Source organism: Polypterus senegalus, chromosome 9, assembly GCF_016835505.1.
Source record: "Polypterus senegalus isolate Bchr_013 chromosome 9, ASM1683550v1, whole genome shotgun sequence".
Taxonomy (NCBI): Eukaryota; Metazoa; Chordata; class Cladistia; order Polypteriformes; family Polypteridae; genus Polypterus; species Polypterus senegalus.
In genome coordinates, this window is record NC_053162.1 from 120763022 (window position 1) to 120771230 (window position 8209).

An 8209-nucleotide genomic window follows, 5' to 3' on the forward strand; every position below is an offset into this window, starting at 1 on the left:
TAGTGACACCAGGGCCAGAAGCTTCAGGGACAGTGTAGAAATGAGCCAGAGATGGACACCAGTTAGGCAGCAATATACTACAGGACATCATCTATTTAAAATGTAAAAAAAATAATAAGGGTTTAACCATAATGCTACAGACTGCAGTAATTACTGTGTAATATTTAAACCATCAATTTATTTTTTGCCACACACAATACCTTTAATGGTGGTCACCAATCTAAAATATTTTACAACTGCATTAAAACACAACTGTATGGCAACCACAAATTATAGTGTTTGAAAATTGAGGGAAGATGTCTTTACACGAATGGTTTTCAGGTTTGGTGACAACTGTTGTGGAGGAATCTCAGAAAAAACAAACAGAGTCTTCAGAAAGGCAGTCAGAATTTAAGGCTTTTTATGTTTATCTGTAATCAGACAATTTAATAATACTGTTGGCAGCAACACAGACAGCAAACAACTTACTTGAGATTTATGATACCATCATTCAAATTAAAGGAGAGCCTTTAGAAAATTATTTTGAAAAGAGTTAGATCAAAGTTTAATGCTGTACTCACCTTCACACTGTTGAAATTATATTAAATACAATGTGCCAAATTAACAGTAGAATTGAAAACACAATCTGTGCACGGGAGTTAAATTATATAAAAGCAATTCAGAAGGACCTATAAGGCTAATATTCCTTGAGATTATATTATGACAAATCTATACTGCATCATTTATACATAAAATAACATTTTGTCTTCCTCATAAAAGAATATAGAAAACTATTTACGATCCAGAGGTAAATCATAACCCCTCTTAACATCTTTATGCAGCAGCAATTAAAGGACTTGGGGACTTTCCCTCTTAGAATGTATTTGAATTTTATTGGAAGAATGTTTCTTCATACATTTTGTAAGATACTGTATGTCCCACTATTTTCTGATAATTTTAAATCCAAAACAAGGCCCATTTTGTAAGGTTGATTTTTAAAATATAATTGACCTTGTTATACATGCCTTGTATGAAAACGGACTATACACATAAATGTTATTGGTGTTATTATGTACAGTTCAGTAATATATTGACAGACTATTTTTCCATACCTATTTTGAACACATTATTATTTTTTGCTTTACAAACCTAACAATTGCCAAGTTAAAAGCAAAGGCTGTAGATTGGAGATACAGAGTTTGCTTTCAGAGTTGTTACTGGCTACATGACAATCTTTAACTAAAAATTCAAATTTGATAAATCTATAAATTATACTTTTTTGCCATTGCAAATATAAATGCCTTATAACTGACACACTTTTCAACTGGGGACTTCTTTTATTGTGGCGAAAATGTGGAACAGTCTTGCTCTTCTGTATCAACACCCTCATCTGTCTCTCTGCTACTGTATATCCGAAAATGACGTTATATTAGAAGATTGTCTATAAGCTTTGATTTTACAAAAAAAGTAGACAGTACAATGAATCCAATCCATTTCCTTAAATGCATTGTCAATTTAGTACAATCTCGCCTTTGAAAAGTCATTTAGAATTTTAATGTGAAAGCCGTAATTCCTGAAGTCAGGAGATAATAGCGATTAAACTGCCCGACCATATGAATTGAATATAGCATCACGAGAATACTGAATCTACTAAAATGAGTGTCATATCACACGTTTTTGTTGTCTATTCGCCTATGTAGTTTATTATGTTTCATTGCTACTTTAATTACGTTAACTTACGTATATTTGAGTTTTGAAAAACTGAAAGTACTCACTGCAGCAAAATACACATTGGGCCTGTACGGGCAGTTTTTTTTTTCACATTAATATTTCGTTAGTAAATAATAGTTTTCGAGAAGAAGGAAAAATAGGATGGCTCGCTATGCTTCACAGGTCCAGGGCATTGTCCTGATTTCATGCCGGGATTCACTTTTTGTGAAGATCGCAACATTTTAATTCCCTAAAATGTTAATTCTCTCTTCACATGATTAGACCTGGAAGTCGATTTTCCGTTATTTTCCAATGGCAAGCAAGTTATTAGGTTAAAAGTTAACTAACATGACGCTTCATTAGCGAGTCTCCACACAGTGCATATTGTCCTTTGAGGAGGACTAACGGATCGTCCAAGAACTGTTCTGTTTGTCCATACCTTTGATGAAGCCAGGTTATAGTTTAAGTCAATAACCCTGAATTTGGATTATACTAGTTTAGTAAATGGGTAAATAGTTGAATAAAAGGAAAAAAAGCGCGGTGGCAAAAATCCCCCTATTTTAAACTGAAACATTAAGCCATTCTAATTTATTTTTCTTCAAAGTGACCTCTGAACGTTAAGAAATAGCTGTTTAAGAGGTAGAGTGCAACAGCTTATGTCATTGAGAAATGCACAGGTGGTCTTCTAAGAGTGTTATTCAATTTGATACATGATGATTTGTATGCTGGAAAACAAATATACAAAACATATGAGTTACTAAAATAAGACGGGTTTAATCAGAAACAAAGTGGTCTCGTGTCTAATTTAATTTTCTGTTTCAAATAGTGTTCAAATCTTGTCTTTTTTCACGCTTTGCCCCTCAGAGCCACCATAAGAAATACTTAGGTCTGTTTTTAGTAATATGGATGTATCTAAATGTACATCGCAACGGAAGTACCAAAGGCAGCCGCAGTTGAAAAGTCACAAAAGCCTATTATGCAAAAACGCTGACATTTTTAGAAACTTTACAGTTTTACATTCGTGATGCTATCTTGTGTATAAAAGGGTGTTTTTGATTATTTTTGTTGAGATACTACTGATTGCATAATGGAACATGCCTTCTATAGTAACATTGCAACATTCGTGAAACATCGCAGAGACTTGCAAAGGCCGTCAGCATTAAGTTAGTTCTTTGGCTAAATACTTTAAAATGAAATATACCGTGTGCTTTTGTTTAATTATTTCACCTTATCTGATGTCAGCCCATCCATACCATTTCCCCGGACTGAACACTGCTATAGGGAACACTCACGTACACCTACACCCTTCAATTGCAGAGCTGGCATTTTGCCTAACCCGCATGTTTGTGGTGTGGGAGGAAATTGTCGCTCAAAGAGAAAGACACGGGTGCAAACGTTTACCTAGGTAAACGTCACCCAGGTATTAACTGTGTAATAGGTTGCACAGAATAGCGCATTGTCAGTTACTAGTTGTCAGTAAACTTGATTAATATGATTAATGGACTTTTGCAGTTTGTCTACTTTACAATTTATCAGCTAGAAGAGCCGAATTGGATTGTTTCCGAATGCAGTGGGGCTTTTTTTGAGAATACTGTGGAAAACATTAGTACATTTAAAGTACACAAAGTTATTGATACCATCCATCCTCTCTATAACACGCTTTTGCCTTGAAGAGGTTAATCTGGCAGTACTTTGAGCAAGTAGGGACCAACTGTGAAGAAGAAGACCGTCTACCACAGGATACACTTATGCGCAAAAGCAAACACATTCTTAGACTACATCAAAATTACCTAACCTACACTCCTTTTGAATGTGAATGATGCTGTGCAACGCAATACGAGCTGACCCTTATGCAGACATTCATGCAAGCACGCACAGGTCACGCCATTCGTATTTTTTTTTTGCTTTTAATTGCTTGGTACAGTTATATACAATCCATTTATGTCCTAATCGTAATAAGTATTTCTGTGTTCCTTTTTGAAAACCTCAGTGGGCAGTTGGAGAGAATGGAAAACTCCCCTAACGAACTTGTTTGAACGAACGGTCTAAATAAGCTCCCTCATGGTGATTTTCATTTGTTGTCTCAAGGACTGCCCAGTCAAAGTTAAAATTTATATTAAAAGCATCTCAGTATCGATACGTTTTAAGCTACTGTGTGTAATCTCTTCCTATTAAGCCATAATTTCAGGCAACGTAGACGAGTAAACGTGTGCTGCATATTTTGAGAGGCCCCTGCGGTTGAAAATGTTTTATGCTTTACAGAGTTAGTCTGTACAAAACTGTCACTACAACTACTATATTGTTTCTTTTATACAATTTAGTTGTTCACTTTCATGAGCCGCCTTAATAAACATGGAAGGTTTGGACTGTAAATTGCATAACACTTCACATGTTGCTGAATATTTTTTTCTCAAAAAAATAAATAAAAAAGAAACAGCCAACTCCTTATGAGAATGCTTTCCTTACATTCCAATGCTGTGTTAAATGATAGGTAAATAAAAACAGACAAAAATAATAGATGTTTAATGAATGCCATATAGCATGAAATCATAAACAGCTACATCGAATACGTCAATGCTTATTTGCAACATTGCAATAGGGATGCTTAAAAATACACTGAATATATAACAGAACAAATTCGATATCTAGGCATTGATTATACTCTTGAATCTGAGAGTTACACTGCACGCAAATAAGATTTCTGTTGTACTATTAATGCAACGTTTGTTTTTATCTATAAAATTACAGATATTTAGTTTTTCATTATCTACAAATCCTTGTATTCTGCTACTTAACAATTCTTCCACAATTATTTATATATATAATCGGAAGACAGTCTGAATAGTTCAGCTGTACAGTATAAGGCTTGGATTCCACTTATTGTGGCCTATAGTAAAACATTCTTATATGTCTCGGTGTACTGCACTTTACACAAAAAAGATCTAATAACACTCAGTAGGAGGTGTTTTATTTTTGATCAGGTTTACATGTTTTGCAATATCTTTATATTAAATACATTTTTAATTAAACATATAAAAATATTATTGAAGTACTAAGTGGAATGATTAACAGCAAGTAACTGTCATTCAGAAAGATTAGGATAGATAGATAGATAGATAGATAGATAGATAGATAGATAGATAGATAGATAGATAGTACTTTATAATAGAAAAGAGACTTTTTAAATGTTTTTTAAATAAAAGACATTTATGTTTTCAGTATATACATTATTTTTAATATCTTGTGTGCATATCACAAATAACCACATATACATTCTCATCTGTACAGTAAATATATATATATTAAATTTCAAAAGCAGTTGTTTCAAATGAATTAGAGAGCTAATAAAAACAAAATATTGCAATACATGAAGACATACTCATTTCACAAATTAATTAAGGCATCTGCAAAAAGACTTAGCCAACAAAAACAGGTCATGCAAAAAAAAAAAAAAACTTGCAGGTGCCTTTCACACATGATAAAGAAAACATCTGGACAAATGTTTTGGTTTAACCTTGTTGTTTACAGTAACACTGTAAGTTGTATAAGTTAACTGAAACATACTTGAACAATTTTAAGGAAGCTCTCTTTACAGTAAGCATTGTTAAAGGTATAGTACACAATTACGGACTTGGAGTTATATAAAGAACACTATACATACTACAGTATGACACTCAAATACATAAATAAGACATTTTTCTTACCTGTAAAAGAAGAGTTTACTTTTTGATTCTATTCTGAATACATTAGATGATTATTTGACACATCTACATCTTTACCAAAGTCAAACGTGGCTTTCTGTGTTGCACAGAATGAGACTCTCTTTGCACAGGAAACAACAGGTGACTTCCAGTTTCATTCATGTGACACTGTCACATAACAGTAACTATCTATCTGTCTATCATGGATCATGGATGAAAATTACTTTTTCACACATAAATTCCTGAAGTTGGTTTAATTTTTTTTGTCGTGTAATTAATGATTGAAGTTAAGATCTATTACATGTGGTCTATTACCTAATGTGAGATTTCTTTAAATTTACAACTTGGTGATGATTAGGTGATTGTTAGTTTTACCCTGATATGGTATGCAAGTTTGTAAAACAAGTTTGATTATTGTTATCATTTTATTTTCTAAGCTGCTTTGTCCTGAACAGCATCATGGGAGGTGCTGAAGCCCATCCCAGCTACCACAGGGCACAAGACAGGAACAAACCCTGGACAGGGTTCCAGTCCATTGCAAGGCAAACACACACACACACACATAGATTCACACTCCCAATACTCTCAATTTAGTATTGCCAATCCGCCTAACTTGCATGTCTTTGGACTGTGTGGGAAAAAAGGAGCAACCAGAGGAAGCCCACACAGACACCGAGAGAACATGCAAACTACACACAGGAAGGACCCAGTATGCAAAATGTGGCCTCCTTATTGTGAGGCAGAAGTGCTACCAATATGCTGCTGTGCTGCCCTGTGATCATTGTATTTTGGTATAATTTAAAGTCTGTCATACTTTTTAATGTTTTTTGGGTTTTTTTTTTCTTCTACTGTGGCAGCTATCCAAAAGATCTAAAGGGAAATATAAAGTACAGGAATTTCATCATTTCACCATTGTGGTCAATGAGAAAATGTATGTTTTTTTTTAAACCTTGACCAGTATATCCAATTGAACCCAGATAAAGATAGAGTTAATAATATGGATGGAATTGTATGTCAGCTTACCTAATGATGTTTATTCAGTGCTAGAAAATTAATTTTAGTTACATTTGCAGAGTAACATTGCCTTATTGTCTCCCCAATACTCGTAAACAATGTTGTGATAGACTATAGGTATAATTAAGTGTGTTTTTTGTAAAAAAAAAAAAATAAGAAATGGACTGTGAAATAAATAAATAAACACAATTTCAGTTTTAGAGAAATGCAAAAGTCCACATGCATAAATCATACAATGGAATCTTGCTTTTTTTTGTTGTTCCCAATGTCTAAAATACCCCCTTAAGTTCGTCATTGTTCTTCTGGTAACTTTAATTCCTAGGTACTTTGTCAGAGTCATATCCCTTAAAAGTTCTTCATATCCTAGATTTAAAGAAGAGAATTATTTTTTTCTTGTCCTGCACTCTTAAAAATAATGCTTCTTATATGGCGCTTTATGGTTCTTTACTGGGTTGTAAGGTTCCTTGTAAAATTATTATTTGACAAAGAACCATTTAACACTGGGAAGGATTCTTTGCATATGAGTTTGGTCCTTTGTGTTTTGAAAACGTTCCTAATATGCAGAAAAAAAACGGTATCTTTAATGTATGGTAGGTTACTTAGCAGGACACTAACATATTAAGAAAAACTAGGCTTGCCTGTTATTGCATGCCATAAAATCATAACCCATTGGTATTTCACAAATCTATTACTATGGTCATGCACATGTATATGTGCATAGCAGGCAGCTTAAGCTCTGTTGATAATAATTTCCCCATGTTCCTGGAGTTGGCACGGTGTGCTAACGCTTTTTCTCTATATCCCTCTGCAGACCAGATGGACCTGTCTCTTCCTTCTGGAAGGATTCATAAACTGAAGATTCTCCATCTTAGTTCAGCTCTGTTTTTCATGTCTTAAAAGACATTATCAATCTTGATCCATCAAGAGTATTTACTTTGTTGTTTTTTTCAAATTATGTGGGGTCACAGTGTTGCCTTAAACCTTTTCCTGTGTCTTTATATCTCTCTTACATCATCTATTCATGGTTATTTACTGTGTGGAGCCTGTTACAGATGTAAATAAATAAAGATTCTTTTTGGAACTTATACTTGGATGGGTGTTTTGGAAACATTGTCATTAATCTGAAGAACCACTCGAGCACCTTTATTTTTAAAAGCACAAGGCATTTGATGGTTAGGAATTATCAGGCACTTAGATCTTTTAACTGCTAATTAAGTTTGTTATCCTCAAATCTTGTGTTTCATGTCAATTTAAACAAGTAAAAATCGCTAGTTATGTCACATTTACCAACTGAGTGGTGACCTTCTAGCACAGTCGTTCTTTACCCTTTTTGGGCCAGCCAATAATGTGCTGCCTGATGGAGCCAGTGCTAAATGAAAAATTAACATGTACGGTGAATTCAGCCACAGGCTCTGGCTTTTTCTTTTTTTCATTTTGTAGTGCATAAAACAGGCGGCATGGTGGCACAGTGGTAGCGCTGCTGCCTCACAGTTAAGAGACCCACATTCACTTCCCAGGTCCTTCCTGTGTGGAATTTGCACGTTCTCCCCGTGTCTGCGTGGGTTTCCTCCAGGTACTCCAGTTTCCTCCCACAGTCCAAAAACATGCAGGTTAAGGTGCAGTAGCGATCCTAAATTGTCCCTAGTGCGTGCTTGGTGTGTGGGTGTGTGTGTAAGTGTGCACGCCCTGCAGTGGGCTGACGCCCTGCCCGGGGTTTGTTTCCTGCCTTGCACCCTGTGTTGGGTTGGGATTGGCTCCAGCAGACCCATGTGACCCTGTAGTTAGGATATAGCGGGTTGGATAAT

The 8209-nt window shown here is 34.8% G+C and overlaps 1 protein-coding gene across 4 annotated transcripts in view; it reads right to left on the minus strand.

Moving 5' to 3' along the window:
• cd4-1 (CD4-1 molecule) overlaps nucleotides 1–5479 on the minus strand; it is a 126782-nt gene extending 121303 nt beyond the window's left edge. For 3 of the 4 annotated variants that reach the window (XM_039763657.1, XM_039763655.1, XM_039763659.1), the window contains exon 1: nucleotides 5394–5479. The gene's annotated coding sequence lies outside the window, so the exon portion shown is untranslated. The remainder of the gene's footprint in view (nucleotides 1–5393) is intronic. The other variant, XM_039763656.1, reaches the window with a different exon arrangement.
• Between the last annotated feature and the right edge of the window lie 2730 nt (nucleotides 5480–8209).